The sequence below is a fragment of the Chiloscyllium plagiosum genome, unplaced genomic scaffold (genome assembly GCF_037043375.1).
Source record: "Chiloscyllium plagiosum isolate Xiang-an unplaced genomic scaffold, Cpla_swu_hap1 HiC_scaffold_4, whole genome shotgun sequence".
In the NCBI taxonomy this organism is placed as follows: domain Eukaryota; kingdom Metazoa; phylum Chordata; class Chondrichthyes; order Orectolobiformes; family Hemiscylliidae; genus Chiloscyllium; species Chiloscyllium plagiosum.
The window spans coordinates 59,622,535-59,648,658 of NW_028270142.1; the positions used below are offsets into that span (position 1 = coordinate 59,622,535).

The 26,124-nt window shown below is 44.1% G+C and overlaps 1 protein-coding gene and 1 long non-coding RNA gene across 2 annotated transcripts in view; one reads left to right on the plus strand and one right to left on the minus strand.

The window, feature by feature from the left end:
• Positions 1-26,124, minus strand: part of LOC122549157 (grainyhead-like protein 2 homolog) — a 153,566-nt gene that overhangs the window by 52,323 nt on the left and 75,119 nt on the right. The gene's annotated exons all lie outside the window — the stretch shown is intronic.
• LOC122549159 (uncharacterized) lies at positions 1,288-7,968 on the plus strand. The gene is made up of 3 exons (XR_015756843.1): positions 1,288-1,846; positions 6,908-7,067; positions 7,866-7,968. It is a non-coding gene; the product is annotated as an uncharacterized LOC122549159 (long non-coding RNA).

Consider the following 26,124-nt stretch of genomic DNA (forward strand, 5'->3'; position numbering starts at 1 on the left):
TCCACTCGAGGTGACAAACATAGAACATAGAAACGTACAGCACAGGACAGGCCCTTTGGCCCACGATGTTGTGCCGAGGTTTAAACCTAATGTCAAATAAAGTAACTTAACCTACGCACACCTCAACTCACTGCTATCCATGTGCATGTTCAGCAGTCGCTTAAATGTCCCCAAAGACTCTGCTTCCACCACCACAGCAGGCAACGCATTCCATGCCTTTACAACTCTCTCTACGGGTGGCACGGTGGCACAGTGGTTAGCACTGCTGCCTCACAGCGCCAGAGACCCGAGTTCAATTCCCGCCTCAGGCAACTGTCTGTGTGGAGTTTGCACATTTTCCAAGTGTCTGTGTGGGTTTCCTCCGGGTGCTCCGGTTTCCTCCCTCAGTCCAACAAAAATGTGCAGGTTAGGTGATTTGGCCATGCTAAATTGCCCGTAGTGTTAGGTGAAAGGGTAAATGTAGGGGAATGGGTCTGGGTGGGTTGCTCTTTGGAGTGTTGGTGTGGACTTGATGGGTCAAAGGGCCTGTTTCCATTCTTTAAGTAATCTAAAAAAAAAAAGAACCTACCTCTGACATCTCCTTTATACCCTTCTCCTAATATCTTCAAACTATGACTCCTCGTACCAGTCAATCCTACCCTAGGGAAAATTCTCTGGCTATTGACTCCATATATTCCACTCATTATTTTATACACCTTGATCGGGTCTCCTCTCTTCCACCTTCCCTCCAGAGAGAAAAGTCCGAGCTTATTCAACCTGTCTCCGTAAGGCAAGCCCTCCAGTCCAGGCAGCATCCCGGTAAACCTTCTTTGCACCCTCTCCAAAGCCTCTGTATCTTTCCTATAGTAGGGCGACCTGAACTGGACACAATATTCCAAATATGGTCTCACCAGGGACTTGTAGAGCTGCAGCAAAATCTCGCGGCTCTTAAACTTGATCTCAGTTAATGAAAACCAAAACACCATATGCTTTCTTAACAACCCTATCCACTTGGGTGGCTACTTTGACGAACCTGACCTGATGGTAATAAGCGTTCATGCTGTTGTGTTAGCCCTGCAACTGGGGGCTGGGGGAGCCTATGTGCATCTTAGTTGCCCTCTACAGAGCCTCAATTAGCACCAGAGCAGGGACGTCCAGCTTCCAATCCAAATCTTAATTCTGGTGAAGGTGAGGAAATAGTGGGGTTTGAGGATGCCACTGTCCTGCCTAATTAAGTGCCTTTCCTGCCTCCAAGCTCACCATCTTCAGTAACAGAAAATTCTTCCCTCAAAGTCTAATAAATAATGATCTGGTCAGTTATACTCACATTCCATGAAAGAATAAAAAGCAACTATTAAATCTTGTAAGACTTGGGGAAAGCTGAGAGTGGGGATATTGTTAATGACCGTGGGGAAATGGCAGTCATGTTGAATGAATATTTTGCTTCAGTATTCACAGCAGAAAAGGAGGGTGGCTTGCAGGTTGTCCCAAAGACATTTGCAAAGGATCAGAACAAGGTATAAATAAAATTAACTCATCAATAATGGGGCAATTAATGGAACTGAAAAGTGACAAATTCCCAGGATCTGATGGTTTCCATTCATGGGTGTTAAAGGAGGTAGGAGAGTTGGCCAATGCTCTAACCATAATCTTTCAGATTTCCTTGGATTCAGGAGCTGAACCTGGATTAGAAATTTGCTCATGCCACTTCACTCTTTTAGGATATCTGACAAAGGGAAACAAGGAAATTACAGAGCAGTTGGCCCAACATCTGTAATGGGGAAATTATTGAAGATTATAATCAAGGATAGGTTAGCTGATCACTTGGAAAAAAAATCAGGGCAGAGTCAACATCGATTCATGAAAGGTAGGTCATGCTTTACAAACATCAGAGCTGTTTGCTGATTGGACCTCTTTAATTTCAAATAATGTTAATCTTGCTTTGCACACCTCCTGTGCAGCCATAACCTTGTATGCCTCACTCTGTCTAAATATCGGTATACCCTTGTTTGCTATGATCTGCCTGTACTGCACGGTAAACAAAACGTTTCACTATACTTAAGTGCATGTGACTACAATATAGAAAATGAAATCAACTCAAAGGTGGTGGACAGAGGTAATTCGATGGATGTTGTTCATACGGACTTCCAGACGGCTTCTGATAAAGTCCTACAGAAGAGACTATTAGCAAAGGCAAAAACCCACAGAGTTGAGGGCAAGTTACTGATGAAGGGACATTATTCCAAAAACTTGCAGTTTCAAATGAACTGGCTGCACTGGTGTTGTCTGGCTTCTGACCTTGCCCACCCCAGTCCAACACCAGCACCTCCACATCATGAATAAGAAATTGGTTAAGTGGCAGGAAACAGACTTGAAACAATGGGCAAGTACTCAATGTAGTAGTGCGTGCCTAATGGTGTCCCACAAGGATCAGTGTTGTGGCCTTTATTATTTACAACATCATTAATACCTTAAATAATGGCATAAAAAGTCAAATATCAAAATCTGCTGGGCAGAAATGATGACAGTATTGACACAGCTGGGCAGAAATGATGACAGTATTGACACAGCCTAAAATTACAACAGACAGATGCATTGGCAAAACTGTAGCAGATGGACTTTAATATAAGCAAATGTGAGGTTTTAATATAAGCAAATGTTGAAGTGTTGAGCCACGGGGTGGTTGGGTTGACTTGTGGGATTAAGGTACAAAGAGCGATTAGACAAATTAGGCCAAATTTATTCTGTAGAATTTAGAAAGTTAAGAGGTAATTTCATCAATGTCTTCAGGATATTAGCGGGGAAAGACAGAGTAGATAAAGTATTTCCACTGGTTGATTCTAGAAGTAGGGAGCATAGACTAAGAATTACAGCCAGGCCAGTGAGGAGAGGTGTTAGAAAACACTTCCACATGGCACGAATCATGGAGGTTTGGAACTCTCTTCCTCAAATGGCAGTTCATAGAGTCATAGAGATGTACAGCATGGAAACAGACTCTTCGGTCCAACCCATCCACGCCGACCAGATATCCCAACCCAATCTAGTCCCACCTGCCAGCGCCCGGACCATATCCCTCGAAGCCCTTTCTATTCATATACCCATCCAAATGACTTTTAAATGTTGCAATTGTACCAGCCTCCACCACATCCTCTCGCAGCTCATTCCATACACGTACCACCCTCTGTGTGAAAATGTTGCCCGTAGGTCTCTTTTATATCTTTCCCCTCTCACCCTAAATCAATGCCCTCTAGTTCTGAACTCCCCGACCCCAGGGAAATGACTTTGTCTATTTACCCTATCCATGCCCCTTAAGATTTTGTAAACCTCTATAAGGTCACCCCTCAGCCTCCGACACTCCAGGGAAAACAGCCCCAGCCTCTTCAGCCTCTCCCTATAGCTCAAATCCTCCAACCCTGGCAACATCCTTGTAAATCTTTTCTGAACCCTTTTAAGTTTCACAACATCTTTCCAATAGAAGATCAGAACTGCACGCAATATTCCAACAGGGGCCTAACCAATGTCCTGTACAGCCGCAACATGACCTCCCAATTCCTGTACTCAATACTCTGACCAATAAAGGAAAGCATACCAAGCGCCTTCTTCACTGTCCTATCTACCTGCGACTCCACTTTTAAGGAGCTATGAACCTGCACTCCAAGATCTTTGTTCAGCAGCACTCCCTCGGACCTTACCATTAAGTGTATAAGTCCTGCTATGATTTGCTTTCCCAAAATGCAGCACCTCACATTTATCTGAATTAAACTCCATCTGCCACTTCTCAGCCCATTGGCCCATCTGGTCAAGATCCTCTTGTAATCTGAGGTAACCCTCTTTGTTTTCCACTACACCTCCAATTTTGGTGTCATCTGCAAACTTACTAACTGTACCTCTTATGCTCACATCCAAATAACAAAATGTAGAGGACCCAGCACCGATCCTTGTGGCACTCCACTGGTCACAGGCCTCCAGTCTGAAAAACAACACTCCACCACCACCCTCTGTCTTCTACCTTTGAGCCAGTTCTGTATTCAAGTGGCTAGTTCTCCCTGTATTTCCTGAGATCTAACCTTGCCAATCAGTCTCCCATGGGGAACCTTGTCGAATGCCTTACTGAAGTCCATATAGATCACATCTACTGCTCTGCCCTCATTAATCCTCTTTGTTACTTGCTCAAAAAACTCAGTCAAGGTTGAGAGACAATTTCCCACGCACAAAGCCATGTTGACTATCCCTAATCAATTCTTGTCCTTCCAAATACATGTACATCCTGTCCCTCAGGATTCCCTCCAACAACTTGCCCACTACCGCTGTCAGGCTCACTGGTCTATAGTTCCCTGGCTTGTCCTTACCACCCTTCTTAAATAATGGCACCATGTTAGCCAACCTCCAGTCTTCTTGCACCTCACCTGTGAATATCGATGATACAAATATCGCAACAAGAGGCCCAGCAATCACTTCTCTAGCTTCCCACAGAATTCTAGGGTTCACCTGATCAGGTCCTGGTGATTTATCCACCTTTACCAATTTCAAGACATCCAGCATTTCCTCCTCTGTAATATGGACATTTTGCAAGATGTCACCATCTATTTCCCTACAGTCTATGTCTTCCATATCCTGTTCCACAGTAAATACTGATGCAAAATATTCATTTAGTATCTCCCCCATTTTCTGTGGCTCCACACAAAGGCTGCCTTGCTAATCTTTGAGGGGCCCTATTCTCTCCCTAGTTACCCTTTTGTCCTTAATGTATTTGTAAAAACTGTTTGGATTCTCCTTAATTCTGTTTGCCAAAGCTATCTCATGTCCCCATTTTGCCCTCCTGATTTCCCTCTAAAGTATACTCCTACTGCCTTTATACTCTTCTAAGGATTCACTCGATCTATCCTGTCTACACCTTACATTTTGCTTCCTTCTTTTTCTTAACCAAACCCTCAATGTCTTTAGTCATCCAGCATTCCCTATACTTACCAACCTTTCCTTTCACCCTAACAGGAATATACTTTCTCTGGAGTCTCGTTATCTCATTTCTGAAGGCTTCCCATTTTCTAGCCGTCCCTTTACCTGCAAACATCTGCCCCCATACAGCTTTCGAAAGTTCTTGCCTAATACCGTCAAAATTGGCCTTTCTCCAATTTAGAACTTCAACTTTTAGATCTGGTCTATCTTTTTCCATCATTATTTTAAACCTAATAGTATTATGGTTGCTGGCCCCAAAGTGCTCCCCCACTGACACCTCAGTCACCTACCCTGCCTTATTTCCCAATATTAGGTCAATTTTTGCACCTTCTTTAGTAGGTACATCCACATACTGAATCAGAAAAAATGTCTTGTACACACTTAACAAATTCCTCTCCATCGCAACCTTTTGGATTTTAGATTTAATTCAGTTTTAGATTTATATCAGATAAACAGATTTTTATTAAGCAAGATATCAAGGGAAATGGACCCAAGGCAGGCATATGGAGTTAGGCCACAAATCAGTTATGATCTTTATGTCTGTCAGATCTGGCTCAAAAAGCTGAATGGTCTACTCTTGTTTCTATCTGAACTGTGGATTAAATAGCCATTTATCTGAAGTTAACTAATTAAAAGCAGTTTTGCAAAATGGTTAACAAATAAACTGAATCAAACATTTGTGACATCTAACTGGGTCTTGTTATCAGCAATAAGAAATAAATTACCAATAAAAGACATTTAAAACATATAAAGCTACCTACCTCGTACATGATTGATTGGTTAGTGGCTATGTAAATAAACAACAATCTAATTAATGGAAGTTAAACAGTTAGCACAGCAAGGCTACAGTCATCATGGTTCAACAAGGTTCCTAAAGAACAATAGGAACAAACACTGTTAAACAAATCATGTGCACTTTAAGTCATTTTAGATAAACTCAGTGTTTTTGAAAACAGCACGCTTGCCTTAAAATTCAACGGGCAGTTCATTTAATTCAGGTTTCTGAGAAATACAATGAGTTGTTGGACAAACACACGGGTTTTTTTTCTATTCTTTTTCCCTCAGACTGTTTGTTAGATTTACATTTTCCATGTTGTTAAGTAGCTTTGCAAGCCAGAGTTTTATTTCTGTCTTTAAACCCGTGCTGGTGAACGGTGAAGACAGACTTCCTTTGCTGTTATGGGGTCCGGCATTATGCCATTGACATTTTTAGTATGATTCCTATGAACTACTTGCTGATTAGCTTCCCACCCCACTTTTCAACTGATTTCCTAAAATTGTTCTATCCCCAGTGTGGAAGCAGTTTTTGCTGGCCTGCTGGTGAACAGCCATTTAGTCTCACCTAGCCTAAAACCCCTTGCCCTGGGTGGCTCCTAGCCTGCTAGAATATTCTGTAACAACAACATAGCTTTTCCCACATAACTCCTGAATTGTTTATCTGCAGACACCTGTTAAGCAAAATAACAATCCAGCCAGATGTTATCAATGAGTGAATGTAGTATCTGGAGTATGTATTGAGTCCAGGTCTGAAAACAATAGCTTGTTATGTACAGTCCTGCGAAACTGTCGGCTCAGCATCTGTCGTAATATATAGGTCTGCTGCGATCAGGAGTGCTTTGGAGTAGCACCGGACCATGATTATGAAAGGTGTGCTTCCCATGATATCATGTAATAAAGTTTGTCAATGCTCAAGGTCGGAGTCTGGAGAATTTTTTCCACAATCTGGCGTCAGTCAACAGGATCCCTTAATTACGGGATCCTGAGCGAACCTAAAGTATAAAGCGGCTGCCTGTGTGACCCTAACCTGAGCCCATAGGCTGATCCCAAGTTAGGAGAGATCTCTGTGACAAGGCGGGACCAGGAAGACCACTGCCATAGGACAGAAATCATTTTAAGGTGACCTTGAGGGATTGATGATGGCGCCAGTCTTTGTTTGCCTGTCTTTGTGCGTTTGTTGTTCATTTCTCCATAGGTCGTAGATCTGCGCTTTGGAACTGAGGAAGCGACAATGGGGTCGATGACTTCTAAACATAAGAAAGACAGGCCAGTCCCAGGGCCAAGTAAACCATGTCCTGCTGAGAAGGATGGCCTATGCCCATTTGTCCCCACGAAGAAAAAGCAGAAGTGCCACGGTAATTATGGTCAATGAAAAAGACCTCCTGGTGCTACCAGGGTCATTGGCCAATAATGTTTGACAGTTTTATGTTATTCCTTTCACTTCCGATCATTCTTGGCAGAGTGGAGGAACAGAGGGATCTGGGTGTGCAAGTACATAGATCCCTCAAAGTTGCCATCCAAGTGGATAGGGTTGTTAAGAAAGCATATGGTGTTTTGGCTTTCATTAACAAGGGGATCAAGTTTAAGAGCTACAAGGTTTTGCTGCAGCTCTACAAGTCCCTGGTGAGACCACACTTGGAATATTGTGTCCAGTTCTGGTCACCCTACAATAGGAAAGATACAGGGGCTTTGGAGAGGGTGCAAAGAAGGTTTACCAGGATGCTGCCTGGACTGAAGGGAAGAAAGGTTGAAAAAGTTCGGACTTTTCTCTCTGGAGAGAAGCAGGAAGAGAGGAGACCTGATCGAGGTATACAAGATAATGAGTAGACTATATGGAGTCAATAGCCATAGACTTTTCCCCAGGGCAGGATTGACTGGTACGAGGAGTCATAGATTGAAGATATTAGGAGGAAGATATAAAGGAGACGTCAGAGGCAGGTTCTTTACGCAGAGAGTTGTGAATGCATGGAATGCATTGCCAACTGTGGTGGTAGAAGTAGAATCATTGGGGACATTTCAGCGACTGCTGGACATGCACATGGACAGCAGTGAATTGAGGGGTGTGTAGGTTAAGTTACTATATTTGACATTAGGATTAAACCTTGGCACAACAGCGTGGGCCAAAGGCATGTTCTTTTCTATGTTTTATACAGGTGGTTCCACGGTAACTGGCCTTATGGAGGCTCCTTCAAATTGGAAAAGATTGATTACTGGAGGACAAACATTGAGGGTGGGTCCGGCCACCTCTCCTGTGATTACATGCTCCGGTGTTTAAATAAATTTAAAGAAGATGCGAAAGGCCATCAGCCCCATAAAAATAAAGGTCGCCATCAGCTGCCCAACAATGTTTTGACTTCTTGGCCCCCACCTTCTGCCCCACACCTTATACCCCTCAGTATCCTAATGTTCATGTCCCTACCTCGGACCCTGACCCTCTTACGGTGGAAATTGTTGCTTTTGTCACTACTCTTCCTCCAGCTCCTCCGGCTCAACCCCCGATAATCCCCCTGGGAATTACCCCTCCCACAAGCAACCAGGGGCCTTGGGAAGAACAACACTGGTAAACGGGACCAGGAGGAATCTGACCCCACTGTCACCTCCACTGCCAGGTATGCCCTCCGCTCGAAGACGGATATAATAAATGATATTGGTGGATGTGCAGGTAAAACTTTGATGGATGTGGAAGGCTCCTTTGGGGCCTTGGATGGAGGTGAGGGAGGAGGTGTGGGCGCACGTTTTGCAATTCCTGCGGTGGCAGGGGAAGGTGCTAGGACAGGAGAGTGGGTTGTTGGGGGGTGTGGACCTGACCGGGTAGAGACGGAGGGAATGGTCTTTGCGGAAGATGGAAAGGGGTGGGGAGGGAAATATATCCCTGGTTGTGGGGTCCATTTGGAGGTGGCAGAAATATTATCGGATGATTTGGTTTATGCGAAGGTTGGTAGGGTGGAAGGTGAGCACCAGGGGTGTTCTGTCTTGTTACCGTTGAAGGGGTGGGGTCTGAGGGCGGAGGTGTGGGATGTGGACGAGATGCGTTGGAGGGCATCTTTGACCATGTCGGAGGGTAATTGCGGTCTCTAAAGAAGGAGGCCATCTGGTGTGTTCTGTGGTGGAACTGGTTCTCCTCTCCTGGGAGCAGATACGGCAGAGGCGGAGGAATTGGGAATATGGGATAGCATTTTTACACGTGGTAGGGTGGGAAGAGGTGTAAACCAGGTAGCTGTGGGAGTCGGTGGGTTTGTAAAAATGTCGGTGTCAAGTCGGTCATCATTAATGGAGATGGAGAGGTCCAGGAAGGGGAGGGAGGTGTCAGAGATTAGATTAGATTACTTACAGTGTGGATAACTTACAAATGGTCCAGGTAAATTTAAGGTCAGGGTGAAATGTGTTGGTGAAGTTGATGAATTGCTCAACCTCCTTGCGGGAGCACGAGGTGGTGCCAATGCAGTCATCAATGTAGCGGAGGAAGAGGTAGGGAGTGGTGCCGGTGTAACTACGGAAGATGGACTGTTCTACGTAACCAACAGAGACAGGCATAACTCCAGAACAAAGGGGTAGCCATGGGCATCCGTATGGGCCCAGCTATGCCTGTCTCTTTGTTGGCTACGTAGAACAGTCCACAGAACACACCAGATGGCCTCCTTCTTTAGAGACCGCAATTTCCCTTCCCACGCGGTTAAAGATGCCCTCCAACGCATCTCGTCCACATCCCGCACGTCCACCCTCAGACCCCACCCCTCCAACCGTAACAAGGACAGAACCCCCCCAGTGCTCACCTTCCACCCTACCAACCTTCGCATAAACCAAATCATCTGACGACATTTCTGCCACCTCCAAAAAGACCCCACCACCAGGGATATATTTCCCTCCCCACCCCTTTCTGCCTTCCGCAAAGACCATTTCCTCCGTGACTACCTAGTCAGATCCACACCCCCCCCAACAACCCACCCTCCTGTTCTGGCACCTTCCCCTGCCACCGCAGGAACTGCAAAACATGCACCCACACCTCCTCCCTCACCTCCATCCAAGGCCCCAAAGGAGCCTTCCACATCCATCAAAGTTTTACCTGCGCATCCACCAATATCACTTATTGTATCCGTTGCTCCCGATGCGGTCTCCTCTACATTGGGGACACTGGACACCTCCTAGCAGAGCGCTTTAGAGAACATCACTGGGACACCCACACCAATCAACCACACCGCCTTGTGGCCCAACATTTCAACTCCCCCTCCCACTCAGCTGAGGACATGGAGGTCCTGGGCGTCCTTCACCGCCGCTCCCTCACCACCCGACGCCTGGAGAAAGAACGCCTCATTTTCCGCCTTGGAACACTTCAGCCCCAAGGCATCAATGTGGACTTCACCAGTTTCATTTCCCCTTCCCCCACCTCACCCCAGCTCCAAACTTCCAGCTTAGCACTGTCCCCATGACTTATCCTACCTGCCTATTTTCCTTTCAACCTATCCACTCCACCGTCCTCTCTAACCGATCACCTCCATCCCCACCCCCATTCACCTATTGTACTCTATGCTATTTTCTCCCACCCCAACCCTCCTCTTATTTATCTCTCCACCCTGCAGGCTCTCTGCCTCTATTCCTGATGAAGGGCTTTTGCCCGAAACGTCGATTTACCTGCTCCTCGGATGCTGCCTGAACTGCTGTGCTTTTCCAGCACCACCCTAATCTCTCCTTCCTGTCCGGTTGTCCTTCTTGGCCGCCAGATGCTTTACAAGCTGAATGCCTCCATTTTCTGCTCTCCACAGGGTCTCACCTTGGAGCTCCCTGACTCTAATTACCCCTTTTTACAGGCCGCCATGAATGCTCTTCCACCTCCGTCCTCTCCTACTCCTTCACTTTATGTATTGACATTCCTGGGCAACCCTTTCCACTCTTATCTTACCTCTTTCCTCCCACATTTGTTGCATACCCCACTGTCCCCCACTACTGCCTTCCTTCGTTGGATCATTCAGATAGTGCAGCGAAGCTTGCACAGAAAGCAGCCTGCCACTGACCTTACCGACCCTGACCCATGTTATTCCACTATTGCAGACCCCACCTCAATCTGCCTTCCACACTGACATTTTATTACGCTGGTAATGAAGGATTAGCTGCTGAACTTTGGTTCAATGCCGAACACCAACTGCTTTTCTGAAATAACCCTGCCTCACTTCCTCATGTTTCAATCATTGTAAAGCCCCGTGATACCTGAAGGATTTGGGGTCCATGGTACATAGACTCTGCAGTCTGCCAAAAGAATTTAAATCCCTGGACCCTGCAGATCCCGACTCCATGCAGATTGCCAGCGTAGGGCAGAAGGAGTTTTGCTTGCATTGTTTTCCCTCATCTGAAGAAACTACCTTTACCTTACAGGCCCCGCCGCCCTCCATCTCCTGTGACAGCCCCTTATTACTCAATAATATACCATCATCATTATGGGCACAGCACTCCATTGATGTAGGCCTAGTCATATTGGCTCCGCCTCATACGGTCACTGTGAAACGTGGGGTCATCCTACTGTCTATTAGACCGTACAATTTGTCACCAGCTGCCAATGAAGGTATAAAACCAGTTATTGATTCCCTCCTATGGCAAGGCATTCTGGTGCCTACCACTAGTCCCTGCAAAACTTCTATCCTCCCTATTTCTAAGCCAGGAAAATCATTACGGTGGAGATTTATACAGGACATATACAGTCATAGAGTTATAGAGGTGTACAGCGAGGAAACAGACCCTTTGGCCCAACTCGTCCATGCCGACCAGATATCCCAACCCAATCTAGTCCCACCTGCTAGCACCCGGCCCATATCCCTCCAAACCCTTCCTATTCATATACCCATCCAGATGACTTTTAAATGTTGCAATTGTGCTAGCCTCCACCACTTTCTGACAGCTCATTCCACACATGCACCACCCTCTGCGTGAAAAGGTTGCCCCTTACGTCTCTTCTATACCTTTCCCCTCTCACCCTAAACCTATGCTCTCTAGTTCTAGACTTCCCCAACCCAGTGAAAAGACCTTGTCTATTTTCCCTACCCATGCCCCTCATGATTTTATAAACCTCTATAAGGTCACCCCTCAGCCTCCGTGCTCCAGAGAAGACAGTCGTAGCCTATTCAACCTCTTCCTATAGCTCAAATCCTCCAACTCTGGCAACATCCTTTCTGCGGGCAGTCAATGTCATTGTTGTCCCCTGCTTCCCAGTGGTCCCCGACACCAATGCCATCCTTACTAGCCTCCCACTTGTTTTTCCTATCATTGCTCTCTGCTTGGCCGTTTTCTCCATTAAATTGTTAACAGTCAGGTAATACCTTTTTGCTTTTACTTACGGCGGCCCCCAATATACTTGGAAACAGCGTCCCCAAGGATACATGGAGATCCCCACTGTGTATGCCTCCGCCGTACACAGACCCTGAAAGACCTCCACCTGCCATGTAAAAGCACCTTGGTTCTGTATGCTGTTGATTTATTAATGGCCTCCAGTACACCTGATGCCTGCATGTATGACACTGTTGCATTGCTCCGCTGTCTGGCTCAGGATGGACATAAAGGTCTCTGTTGAAAAGATATAGCTCTGCCAAAAGACAGTTCAATATCTGGGCTACTAACTTTCACACAGTGTCAGAGCACTGTCCCAAGATCACATCGCAGTCATTGTTGAGCTCTCTCTTCCCACTACACAAACTGAACTTTTGTCAATTTTGGGCATGGTGAATTACTGCAGACACTGGATACCAGACTATGAAGTCATTGATGCGCCTGTCCACCAGGCATCCTCACCAAACCAGCTGACCCAGTTGAACTGGACACCTGAAATGGCACAAGCCTTTCAGGAACTCAAATGGTGCTGAACCTCAGCGCCTGCTCTGGGCATCTCTGATTATATGCAGCAGTTTCAGCATTACGTTAACAAAACGGTGGGATATGCAGATGGATGGGGATCTCCGATGCCCTATAGCCTTCTTTTCTGTACAGATATCACCTGTTGCAAGGGGGATGCCGGCCTGTTTACGTGCTGTGGCAGCTGCTGCTGTAACGGCAGAAAAGTCCACCCCTACTGTACTCGATTATCCTTGCACAGTTTCCGTTCCTCATTCGGTCTCCCTGCTGCTTAATTCAGCAGCAACTCAGCATTTTACAGCATCATCGAGAACTGGCTATGAGGTCGTTCTACTTTCTCGCACTAATCTTACGTTTCAGCGCGTGCCCTGCTTTAAACCCTGCCACCCTTCTCCCTGTTATACAGTACTCTCCGGCAGAGGACCATGATTGGCTGCATGTAGTCCCAGAAGTTGTCACTCTGTGCGCCTGACCCCTCTGAAACTCCGTTAGACAACCCAGACATGATCCTTTTCATAGACGGCTCCTCTTTTTGGCCCTCAGATCACCAAGTGCTCACTGACTATGTGATTATGCACATCTTTTGAAACCCTTGAATCCACTGCGCTGCCAGAAGGGACTTCTGTGCAAGCAGTCCAACTGTTTGCCCTTACCAGAGCCTATGTCCCGGCTGACAAAAGGTCTGTTAACATTTACACCGATTCCAAATATGCTGTTGGAGTGGTACATGATTTTGGAACCCTGTGGAAGCATAGAGGATTGATTACCTCTTCTGGAAGGTCCTTGCAGCATGCTTTGCTTATCAACAATCTTACAGGCTGTTATGCTCCCCTCTGCCATAGCTGTGATAAAGTACGCCACCCATACTGTCGCTGATGACCCAATCGCCCAAGGAAATGCTTGCGCTGACCAAGCTGCTAGACAAGCAGCTTTAGCTCCCACTGTCTGGGTAGTATAGTTCCAAAGGCACGGAAGCAACAAAGGTTTTAGATCGAGTAGAGAGAATACGCACAGCAACATGCTTCACAAGCCGAAAAAGACAGCTGGAGGTGCATAGGAGCTACTGAATAAACAATAGACAATAGGTGCAGGAGTAGACCATTCTGCCCTTCGAGCCCGCACCACCATTCAATATGATCATGGCTGATCATCCTTAATCAGTATCCTGTTCCTGCCTTATCTCCATAACCCTTGATTCTACTAATCCCCTTTATGGCTAATGATGCATCCTGACAGAAGCTTCATTTGCCCTAAAGCCTCCTTGCATGTTCTTGCACTGGCCACCCATGGGGTCAACCACGCAGCAAAAAGGAGGGATGATACATGCAGTACAACAAACGTGGTACACACCAGGCTTTGCCGCATCAGCACAAGCGCTACTATCAAAATCTCTCATGTGTCTACAAAATAAAAATGCTAAACCTTGAGTCAATTATGGTCATCAACCAGTCCCAGACAGACTCTTTAATCATTTACAGATTTATTTTGTTCACATGCCAGCGAAACAAGGTTTTAAGTACATGTTGGTAATTGTTGACACATTTTCTAAATGGGTAGAAGCCTTCCCCACACGGAAAGACGATGCTAGAATAATGGTCAAATGCGTCATGAAAGATGTTGGAATTCCAGGAAGCATTAACAGTGACAGAGACACTCACTTTACCGCAGCAGTCACAGACAATGTTAGTGAAGCTCTAGGCATCACGTGGCCCATATCCCTCCCTAAACCCTTCCTATTCATACACCCATCCAGATGCCTTTTAAATCCTGAGATCCTATATAAATAGAACTGACTATTAGCAAAAACAAAATGGCTTACAATTTGACCAGAATGGTTCAAAGAAGTTTACATAGCAAATTACTTAAGTATTGAGATCAGAATGCTCTTGAATGCATGCAGAGTTAGTTGATCTGGACTGGTGGATTGCAGGACAATGGGTCACATCGTGTCAGTCTTTATACCTGTGTCACATTAATCCTAGCTCACTGATACAAACGAGTGGTGTATGTGAATCTTTCCAACTCCAATATAAATGTAAACTGACAAGCTCATGCAAATGTCTTGGACTGATGAAGTCACAATAGAGTGAGTCATGTCAGTTTAGAAGCAACTTGTTGAAACATGCTATTGGAAGTACATATCGCAAGCATTTATAGACACAGGCACTGTCTTCTAAGTAAAACCTAGAGATATTGTTCAAGCATAATGAGTTTCTACAAAAGTTGCTCCTTTTACCCCTGTACACCCCAATTATTTTTCCCCTTTCTTTCCCTCCTCCACTAAAGCATTGTGACTATCTTTGGAAGGCAATATAAAATGCCAAAAGCACTCTTTGTGTGTATCCCAAAAACAGTGAGTTGTGTGGGGGAGGGGTTCAAATGAGAGCTAAACCCAACCCAGAATAATGCCTGCATCACACTAGAGTTTGTGGTGATGTGCCTCAAATTAAGATAAACCAACAGCACAGACTGAGATCAACAGGAAATATTTCTGACCCATATGATAGATACTTCTCTGATAGTTCTCTGTTACTAAATCACTCTTTATAGCAGGCATCCTATTAAAATATAAATTCACAGAGCATTAAAACCTACTTAAAATGAATGGTATCAAATAAAAATTGCAAAAGCTGTGGTTAATGCAAGTGGGCAGGAGATTTCACGAATATTGCATAAATTATTATCCTGCCACTAAGCTGTCTTACTCTCAAAACAGCATTAATAATTATTCAACTCACTGAGAGTTAAATCAGAAGTTAAAAGGCTTTTAAATGATGCTGTCACAGGTTGTCTGCTGTGATTCTGAATAAACTGTCAAGATATAGCCTTCTGCTGCAAAGGCTCACTGAGTGATTGCCTGCAAGTTGGAGCATGAGCCATAAAAATCAAGTTACTTTCAACCTCCCACAAGCCCCCACCTCCAGTCTCTGATCAATGTTCATCTGCGCACCTGAGCTGTCAGCATTCCCAAATTTTAAGGGAGTAACTAAGTGTTTCTCAGAGGCACAACAGGATGCAGCTTATATTCAAGGAAGTTATCCAAAAAAAAGACATTTAAGCTTGAAAACACAGAGATAATTGATAAACCTGTCAAATTTAGAGAACAGAGCTCAGAGGGCCAGATTTTGCCATTCGAGGTGGAAATAAGAAGGTGGTTTCAATTCTGGGTCATACCACAAACCCGGAAGTGACTGCCTCTTTGACAGGGTCTGAGAGTTAATTCCTTACGAGATTGATCTGTCATCCAATTAGCCAGCAATGGTGCAGGAATGGAGGCCGATCAGTCAAATCACAGGCATTGATGATACACTTCACTGCTGTTTGCTAACTAAAATATTACCATGAAAAGTTAAAATTTCCCACGTTTCAGGAGGGCAGGAGCCCAGGATAGTAGGCTCATAATGCTTTTATTTACAAGAATTAGTGACAATGATATAATGTCTCAGCCATGCCCAGCCCCTTTAATGGTAATGATTGCATCTTCTCACAGAGATTTTCCTAACCAACATGTTCAGAGATGATATGACATGTCTCTGGAGGAGGTGGGACTTGAACCTGGGCCTCCTGGCTGTGCTCCACGACAGCCACTTTTCTCCTGCCCTCTGGCTCAGTTCTCATCTGGTCAAGGTCAGGAAATTCCAGAACCTGATTGGGTTGAATTGCATCTGTATGTCCTGAGGTTTGCTCTCTAAATTTGACAATTTTGTCAATTATCTCTCCACTTTCAAGCCAGCAACTGACCAGAGATCATAAAATTCCCTCCTTTGCGCAGGAGTGAAAAGTCAGCATTCCAACTGATCAAGAGGGTTTCCCACCATGAGAGCTGGCCTGTGAAGATTCTGTGTAGTGTTTTTTCAGTCAGCATCAAGATAGATTGCTGAGATTCCAAAGAAATTCCTGTGTAAAAGTTAAAACTGCAGACCTGATCCTCCCCAGGCATCCCGTTTCTAACAGGAAAGTTACACTGGAGAAATTATCTCAGGGAGAGGGCTTACAGATCATGGCTCTTCATCTCCAGTTCCACTCTCCTGGGGATGACTTTGCAAATAAAATGGCTTGTGATGCCTTACACTGTTGAATATCCTGCTAAGACTAAGGTTTTCATTTGAGTCAGTGGGAAAGGGTATGAAGAATGTTCACTAGCCCCAGAGTAGGTGACACACAAGAGCAGTCACAATGTTATGGCCTCACTTAGTTTCTTAAAGTCCAGCCTAAAATCCAGACAGAATGTGGCCACAGCGGTTTGCAACTGGACATCTATGCCCACTTGTTTTACCCTACTTTAAATCTCTGTGATCTAGTTAGTCTCAGAAGATCAAAAAATGTCAGATAGGGTTGATCAGGCCTGTCTGATTTGCATTCAATTTGTAATTGAGCCTTGCTCAATCTCAGGAAGGATTAGTAACACTCATCTAAGGAGCAGAATTGCATCAAATGGATGGTAAGATCCAATTAGTCTGTACCTCAGGAAACAACACTTGTAATTACAACTGTAGTTGCAGGGGAAAAGCCATTCCCTTTTGGTGGGTTTTGCCACCCCTAAAGTCAGTAATGCTGCTTCATATTACTTACTGAGGTAGCAACCCATGTATGGCTGTCATTGGGCAATAGCAGCTCAGGAAGCTGTAACATGGGCAGTTTATCAGAGATGACTACATACCCTGTCCCCACTGAAAGAACTGGCTTGCCCCACTTTCAATTCAGAAATTGTAGCTCCATCAATTTAAAATGACAAGAGGATTTTTTTAAATGGGAAAATATGAGCAACATTTATGAGTGCACGTGGGAGCAGGGTCTACTTATTGCAGCATCTGAGTGGATCAGTGAGCAAGTTGTGACAGGAATGCATTTTCTTAATGAGAGAAAAATGTACAAACAAATATTCATTTTGTCCATTACACTGCACCAAAATCGTCTGGCAAAACTTAGTCCTAATGCTGATTTGCCAGTGCCTGCCATAGTCAGATAGTTATATACATATTGATTTATCAATAGCAACAGGTCCTACAACTTAATTGTAATGTCTAAATTTGGCCCTAAACTATCTTAAGGGTAATTTTTTTTTTACAATCTTCGATTTAAACTGCAGGATTACTAGTTGATACACATGCTAAGTTTCAGTATTTGTCCACTGATGACAGCCTCAATCTTGCCTCTTCTGCTTCTCTCACCTCAACTCCTCTTCATGCTTCTTGTGTTATCTTTACCTCTTTATTCTCTTTCATGTGGGTTTTACAGTGTGTTTGAGAAGAGAAAGGCCTGACTACAGATGTACTTTGCAGTGGGAATGCGGTTGTGGGTAAGATTACACCCTCAGGACTCCAGAGCCCCCTCTTTCCAGGTGATTTTGCCTGACTGTCCCCACCCTGCTCACTTTCAATTACCCAAATAGATCAAAATGAAAACAGAAAAGGCTAGAAATGCCCAGCAACTGCAAAGTGAGAAACTGAGTTAACAGTTGAAATTATCAAAATGTGGCGATGGGCATCTTCCATTCACTATACCCTACTGCCACCAGGGAAAAGTCAGTGGATTTACCTCCAGTTAGCCAATGACGTGTTCTCCAATGGGCTTCTCACCCTATTGTGAACGGAAGTTCTGCCCTGCTGGAGATGCAAGGTGCACAGCAATTAGAATATGCACTTATGAGAAGATAAAATGTTGTTTTCTGACCATTCATGGATGAGGGTCACAACAATGAAAGAGAAGAATGACATAAACAGGTTGGCGGCTATGTGTGGGTGACAGGGTGTGGGTGACAAGGGATGTCGGAGGCAAGGGCAGAGGGGTAGCTAGGAGTGTTCCCCTCATGGGTGCTCCCAAGATTACAACAATCCCATGCCCTTCCACTCCCAAAACAAAACCCCAAATTCGGCAGACAGATGGTCCTGTCTTCCCTTCTGGGAAAGCCATCACATTTCTCACTTGCCAGGTCTGCAGGAAATTGAGCTGACAGTGGGTTTAAGCCCCGAAGTGACCATTAATTGATCACCAATGAGCCAGAGTGGTAGTGAGCCAGGAAGGTCGATCATACACCTTACCATCCAGAATGTGTTTGCCGATGTGGCAGGAATATGGTGGGTATCTCACCAGTGCCAACCTGTCGAATTATTTGCCATCCATTCCATCACCCATAGGAAGGGAAACATCCTGTCCAGTGTTTGTATGTATCAAAGAGTCTCACAAAAGGTCATCAATTTGAAACGCCATCGTTTGTGCACAGTGCAGTCATGTTATTGTATAGATACCAGGCCAGTGAATCTTTAAAGATAGTTAGATAATATTACAACATGATACTCTGGTATGAAGTTACTCACTTTCAGTCACTCCCTGCTCAGCTTAAAGTCAATGTAGTGTGTTCAGTCAGTCAGCTACATACATGAAATGTAAGCACAGAACCTAGACTATATGGGAGGCAATGGCCTAATGGTATTATTGCTGGACTGTTACTCTAGAGACCCAGGAAATGTTCTGGGAACCTGGGTTCAAATCCTGCCATGGCAGGTGGTGGAATTTGAATTTAGTAAATATCTGGAATTAGAGAGTCTGGTGATGACCATGAATCCATTGTCAATTGTCAGAAAAACCTATCTGGTTCACTAAAATCCTTTAGGGAAGGAAACTGCCTTCTCTACCTGGTCTGGCCAAATATGACTCCACACCCACAGCAATGTGGTTGACTCAAAACTGTCAGTGACACCTCATCCCATGAATGATTTTTTTAAAATCCAAATTTGACAGTGCAAAACACTATAAAAGGTTAGTGCTATTAATAAACTTCAAGGTAGCTGTCTCAAAAAAAAGACTCTCTGTCTTTTTGGTTTATGGAAAAACGCAGATTATGACATAATGGCAGTGGTGTTTGACCCAAGAAACGATGTCATAGTGACAACAAGTGGGCAACAGGAGCTGGTGGCAGCTAATAGTGACAGCAAGCTCATGGTAGATAATTCAAAGCAATAGCAGCAGTGACAGTTGTGAAGAGTTCCTCTCCTAACAGTCATTACTCGTCACCTAACCGGAGTTCAGAGTGAAAGTTACAATTACAACCAAGACCAAAGGCAAAACTGAACTGAAATGCAGAAACTGCAACATAGGAACTGTTGCAAGTAAATTTTCTGTCTCAAAAAAGGAGAGGCTATCGTGTGTCCAATTCAACCAGCAGCAGTTTGCAAGAGACTCTCTAATGTGGAAAATTGATCCCAGATTGAAATAGAGCCAAAAACAGTAATAAAAAAACAAACTATTGTTCATATTACCTGTGCAGTCATCCCTCAACTCTGCCATTTTATTTTCCTCAGAAATGGCACAAAAGCAGAGACTAGACATCACTCCAATACATTTTCATGCTATGAATGCCATGTGCAGCTAGAATTTCAGCTATCTTAAAATAAAATAATACTTAAAAATTAGTCTGGATCACTAAGGAGTTGATGAGGAAGGTACGCAGTCAAACTCCTAAGTGCTTTGGGAAGCAAAGGATGAAGAAGCATCATATCCTCAAGTATTTCTAATGACAAAAGCAAAAATCCTGACATTTTCCAGATTTTTGAAGAGCATCTTAGAGTCAACTTCAAGCCAGATATGGTCGAGTTCACATCATACTAGGAAAAGCCAGATAAAACAATCAATTTATAAGCAGATATTGACAAAACATATGTGTCATAGAGTCTTAGAGATGTATGGCATGGAAACAGACCCTTCAGTCAAACCCGTCTATGCCGACCAGATATCCCAACCCAATCTAGTCCCACCTGCCAGCACCCGGCCCATATCCCTCCAAACCCTTCCTATTCTTATACCCATCCAAATGACTCTTAAATGTTGCAATTGTACTAGCCTCCAACACATCCTCTGGCAGCTCATTCCATACACGTACCACCCTCTGCGTGAAAAAGTTGCCCCTTAGGTCTCTTTTATATCTTTCCCCTCTCACCCTAAACCTATGCCCTCCAGTTCTGGACTCTCTAACCCCAGGGAAAAGACTTTGTCTATTTATCCTATCCATGCCCCTCATAATTTTGTCAACCTCTATAAGATTACCCCTCAGCCTCCGACGCTCCAGGGAAAACAGCCTCTCCCTGTAGCTCAAATCCTCCAACCCTGGCAACATCCTTGTAAATCTTTTCTGAACCCTTTCAAGTTTCACAATATCTTTCCAATAGGAAGATCAGAATTGCATGCAATATTCCAACAGTGGCCCAATCAATGTCCTGTACAACCGCAACATGACCTCCCAACTCCTGTACTCAATACTCTGACCAATAAAGGAAAGCATACCAAGCACCTTCTTCCCTTTCCTATCTACCTGTGAATCCACTTTCAAGGAGCTATGAACTTGCACTCCAAGGTCTCTTTGTTCAGCAACACTCCCTAGGACTTTACCATTAAGTGTATAAGTCCTGCTAAGATTTGCTTTCCCAAAATGCAGCATCTCACATTTATCTGAATTAAACTCTATCTGCCACTTGTCAGCCCATTGGCCCATCTGGTCAAGATCCTCTTGTAATCTGAGGTAACCCTCTTTGTTGTCCACTACACCTTCAATTCTGGTGTCATCTGCAAACTTACTAACTGTACCTCTTATGCTCACATCTAAATCATTTATGGAAATGACAAAAAGTAGAGGACCCAGCACCGATCCTTGTGGCACTCCACTGGTCACAGGCCTCCAGTCTGAAAAACAACACTCCACCACCACCCTCTGTCTTCTACCTTTGAGCCAGTTCTGTATCCAAATGGCTAGTTCTCCCTGTATTCCATGAGATCTAACCTTGCCAATCAGTATCCCATGGGGAACCTTGTCAAACGCCTTACTGAAGTCCATATCGATCACATTTACCGCTCTTGCCCTCATCAATCTTCTTTGGTACTTCTTCAAAAAACTCAATCAAGTTTGTGAGACATGATTTCCCATGCACAAAACCATGTTGACTATCCCTAATCAGTCCTTGCCCTTCCAAATACATATACATCCTGTCCCTCAGGATTCCCTCCAACAACTTGCCCACCACCGACGTCAGGCTCACCTGGCTTGTCTTTACCGCCCTTCTTAAACAGTGGCACCATGTTTGCCAACCTCCAGTCTTCCAGCACCTCACCTGTGACTATCGATGATACAAATATCACAGCAAGAGGCCCAGCAATCACCTCTCTAGCTTCACACAGAGTTCTCGGGTACACCTGATCAGGTCCTGGGGATTTATCCACCTTTAACCGTTTCAAGACATCCAGCACTTCCTCCTCTGTAATGTGGACATTTTGCAAGATGTCACCATCTATTTCCCTACAGTCTATATCTTCCATATCCTTTTCCACAGTAAATACTGATGCAAAATATTCATTTAGTATCTCCCCCATTTTCTGTGGCTCCATACAAAGGCCGCCTTGCTGATCTTTGAGGGCCCTATTCTCTCCCTTAATATATTTGTAAAAACCCTTTGGATTCTCCTTAATTCTATTGCCAAAGCTATTTCATGTCCCTGTTTTGCCCTCCTGATTTCCCTCTTTAGTATACCTCTACTTCCTTTATACTCTTCTAAGGATTCACTCGATCTATCCTGTCTATACCTGACATATGCTTCCTTCTTTTCTTAACCAAACCCTCAAATTCTTTAGTCATCCAGCATCCCCTATGCCTACCAGCCTTCCCTTTCACCTGACAGGAATATACTTTCTCTGGATTCTTGTTATCTCATTTCTGAAGGCTTCCCATTTTCCAGCCGTCCCTTTACCTGCGAACATCTGCCTCCAATCAGCTTTCAAAAGTTCTTGCCTAATACCGTCAAAATTGGCCTTTCTCCAATTTAGAACTTCAACTTTTAGATCTGGTCTATCCTTTTCTATCACTATTTTAAAACAAATAGAATTATGGTCGCTGGCCCCAAAGTGCTCCCTCACTGACACCTCAGTCACCTGCCTTGCCTTATTTCTCAAGAGTAGGTCAAGTTTTGCACCTTCTCTAGTAGGTACATCCACATACTGAATCAGAAAATTGTCTTGTATACACTTAAGAAATTCCTCTCCATCTAAACCTTTAACACTATGGCAGTCCCAGTCGATGTCTGGAAAGTTAAAATCCCCTACCATAACTATCCTATTATTCTTACAGATAGCTGAGATCTCCTTACAAGTTTGTTTCTCAATTTCCCTCTGACTATTGGGAGGTCTATAATACAATCCCAATATGGTTATCATCCCTTTTTTATTTCTCAGTTCCACCCAAATAACTTCCCTGGATGTATTTCCGGGAATACCCTCCCTCAGCACAGTTATAATGCTATCCCTCATCAAAAATGCCACTCCCCCTCTTCTCTTGCCTCCCTTTCTATCCTTCCTGTGGCATTTGTATCCTGGAACATTAAGCTGCCAGTCCTGCCCATCCCTGAGCCATGTTTCTGTAATTGCTATGATATCCCAGTCCCATGTTTCTAACCATGCCCTGAGTTCATCTGCCTTCCCTGTTAGGCCCCTTGCATTGAAATAAATGCAGTTTAATTTATTAGTCCTACCTTGTCCCTGCCTGCCCTGACTGTTTGACTCACTTCTGTTCTCAGCTGTACATGTCTCAGATCGATCTCTTTCCTCACTATTTCCCTGGGTCCCACCCGCTCCCCCCCCCCACCCCCCACCCCCCCACCACCTTACTAATTTAAATCCTCCCAAGCAGTTCTAGCAAATTTCCCTGCCAGTATATTAGTCCCCTTCCAATTTAGGTGTAATCCGTCCTTCTTGTACAGATCACTTCTACCCCAAACGAGATTCCAATGATCCAAAAATGTGAATCCTTCTCCCATACACCAGCTCCTCAGCCATGCATTCATCTGCTCTATCCTCCTATTCCTGCCCTCATTAGCTCGTAGCACTGGGAGTAATCCAGATATTACTACCCTTGAGGACCCCCTTTTTAAATTTCTGCCTAACTCTCTGTAATCTCCCTTCAGAATCTCAACCTTTTCCCTTCCTATGTCGTTGGTTCCAATGTGGACAATGACCTCCTGCTGGCCCCTCTCTTCCGTGAGAGCATTCTGTACCATGTCTGAGACATACTTGATCCTGGCACCAGGGAAACAACACACCATTCTGATTTTTTCTCTGCTGGCCACAGAAACGTCTGTCTGTACCTCTGACTACAGAATCCCCTAACACAATTGATCTCTCGGAAGCCAACGTACCCCTCATTGCATTAGAGCCATTCTCAATAGCAGAAACTTGGCTGTTCGTGCTACATTCCCCTGAGAATCCATCACCCCCTACATTTTCCAAAACAGCATATCTGTTTGAAATGGGTATATCCACAAAAGACTCCTGCACTAGCTGGCTACCTCTCTTACCCTTCCTGGTTAACCCATCTATGTGACTGTATCTGAGGCATTTCCCCCCTTCCAGTAACTGCCATCCATCACATACTGTTGCTGTTGCAAATTCCTCATCGCTTCTATCTGTCTCTCCCACCGATCCACTCGATCTGAGAAGATTCGCATCCAACAGCATTCGTGGCAGATATAATCCGCAGTAACCCTTAAACTCTCTTTAAACTCCCACATCTGATAATAAGTACATATCACAGCAAAGGCCATTTTTGCTCCTTCAAAATCTACAGACCCAGAAAATAACACCGTCTTAGAACTCTACACAACACTGCACCAGGTTAAATTAATAGCTATGGCTTATATTTTAAGTTTAATCAAGAGACTTATCTCCAAAAACATATAATCAAGAAAGACCTCACTGTTCTTAAAAATACAGCCTTTCTCTTGGACAGACTTAAAACAACAATTAACTTCTCTGATTCTGTGCTGTGAACTTCACCCAACACTTCCTCCAAAATTAATTGTGAATTTCATTGTTTGCTAATTTTCCCAGATGCACTCCGATGTCCAGCGATACACGAATTCAAACAGCAAAGGCGGTAACTGTGCAGGTTTTCTCTCTCTCTCCTGCACTGACCTCACCATGTACTTCCTTTGTCTGCTCTTCTCCCTTTTAAAAATGCTGTTGTTTTGACTTTTTTTTCCAAAGTTCCAAAACAATGCAACAGCATATAAAACAGTAATTCTTGCTCCTGGAATTCGAGGAAATCACCTCCACCACCTAAATTACCCTCAAAAGAAAAAAGGAGCAGCTCTTACAGCCAGAAATTTTTCCCATCCTCCATCTTGGATTACCCAGAATCCGTGAAATTTGATCTGGTCAAAGCAAACTTGGTTGAAAGGCTTATGAAACTGATGATCGCCTCTCCATTAAATTCTACAGAAAGGCATATCTAGATAAAACCATAATTGAATCACTACTCAGAGGAAGGATGCAAGTTCAAAGTAATTTCTACAGGCCAGCAGCATCTTCAGGTTCTTGACTGCAATCATCAACAGGATGAGTAAAGCACTCAAATCTTGTAAGAATAGTGGCTTGCCTCTCCCATCAGCACAGTGTTCAATGTTTCATGACACATGCAAGCTATGTTCTACAAGAGGATATTGGGCTAAGATGTTCAAGAGTCACCTAAAGAAACCCAAAGTGTGACACAATGCTCCACAGCAGCATGTAAAGGATAGCAAGACAAGGAACCATGTCAAGGATGTTTCCAAAGCTCTATCCAATGTCCACAAGAATATCAACAATGTCCCAGAGGTAACAGCAACATTACTGCTTACAGATCCCAGTCAGGCAGTATGAGTGGTCAACATGGATGCTGTCTGAAAAGCTGAAGTTTTTATGTGAAAAAGAAATGGACATTGTGTGCTATATACAAAAACTGATACTGGTGCAAGTGCAAGCACCATCCATTTATGCGTCTGAGTGAATATGTAATCATAAAACGTAGTCATGACACAATGCAGTCTGCACATGACAAGTTATCTGTTGATAACAGGTCTGACTTTACACACATTGGCATTATCTGTCTTCAATGTTTACACAGGATGGGCATCTGTAACTGCTTACATTGTCAAAATGGCAGAAACTTTTATTATTGGTCTATCAGAATGCGTTGAGCAACACGAGGTAACGAACCCATCAGCTGCAACACAGTAGATTCCAAACCATGACATCATTCCTACACATTCTGGTCACAGCCGAGCAGAGTAGGCTCAACAAGCTGCAATGGCTCAAAAAGATCATCTTCAGCGGGTAGTCTGGACACATTCAACAGGTCCCTGAGTTAACATGTTCATTTTGCTCATTCAGAGGCTAGCTTGGACATTCGTTAATGCAGTTTTACAGAAAAACAAGTGACATGGTAGACCATATAAAGGAAGATTTTTGGACCTCATAGACATTTTTTAAAAAAACACAAAAAGTTGGCATATTAACCCATTTATTGGCCTGGCATCAAAAAGGACACCAGCTTAAGTGAATCATGTCAAATCCATCAATCTCATCTCACTGCTGCCACCACCAAGCTGTGGTTTCTTAGGTCAAACACACTGCCAGTCTGATATGACCTAAGTGCTTCCCTATGTTAGCTCAGGTAACATATACAACAAAGCCATGGTGTATTGTAGAGCATGACAATATAAATAGTTGTTCATAAACTTCAAGACATCTATCTCAACAAGAACTCAGTCTTCATGAGTGAGT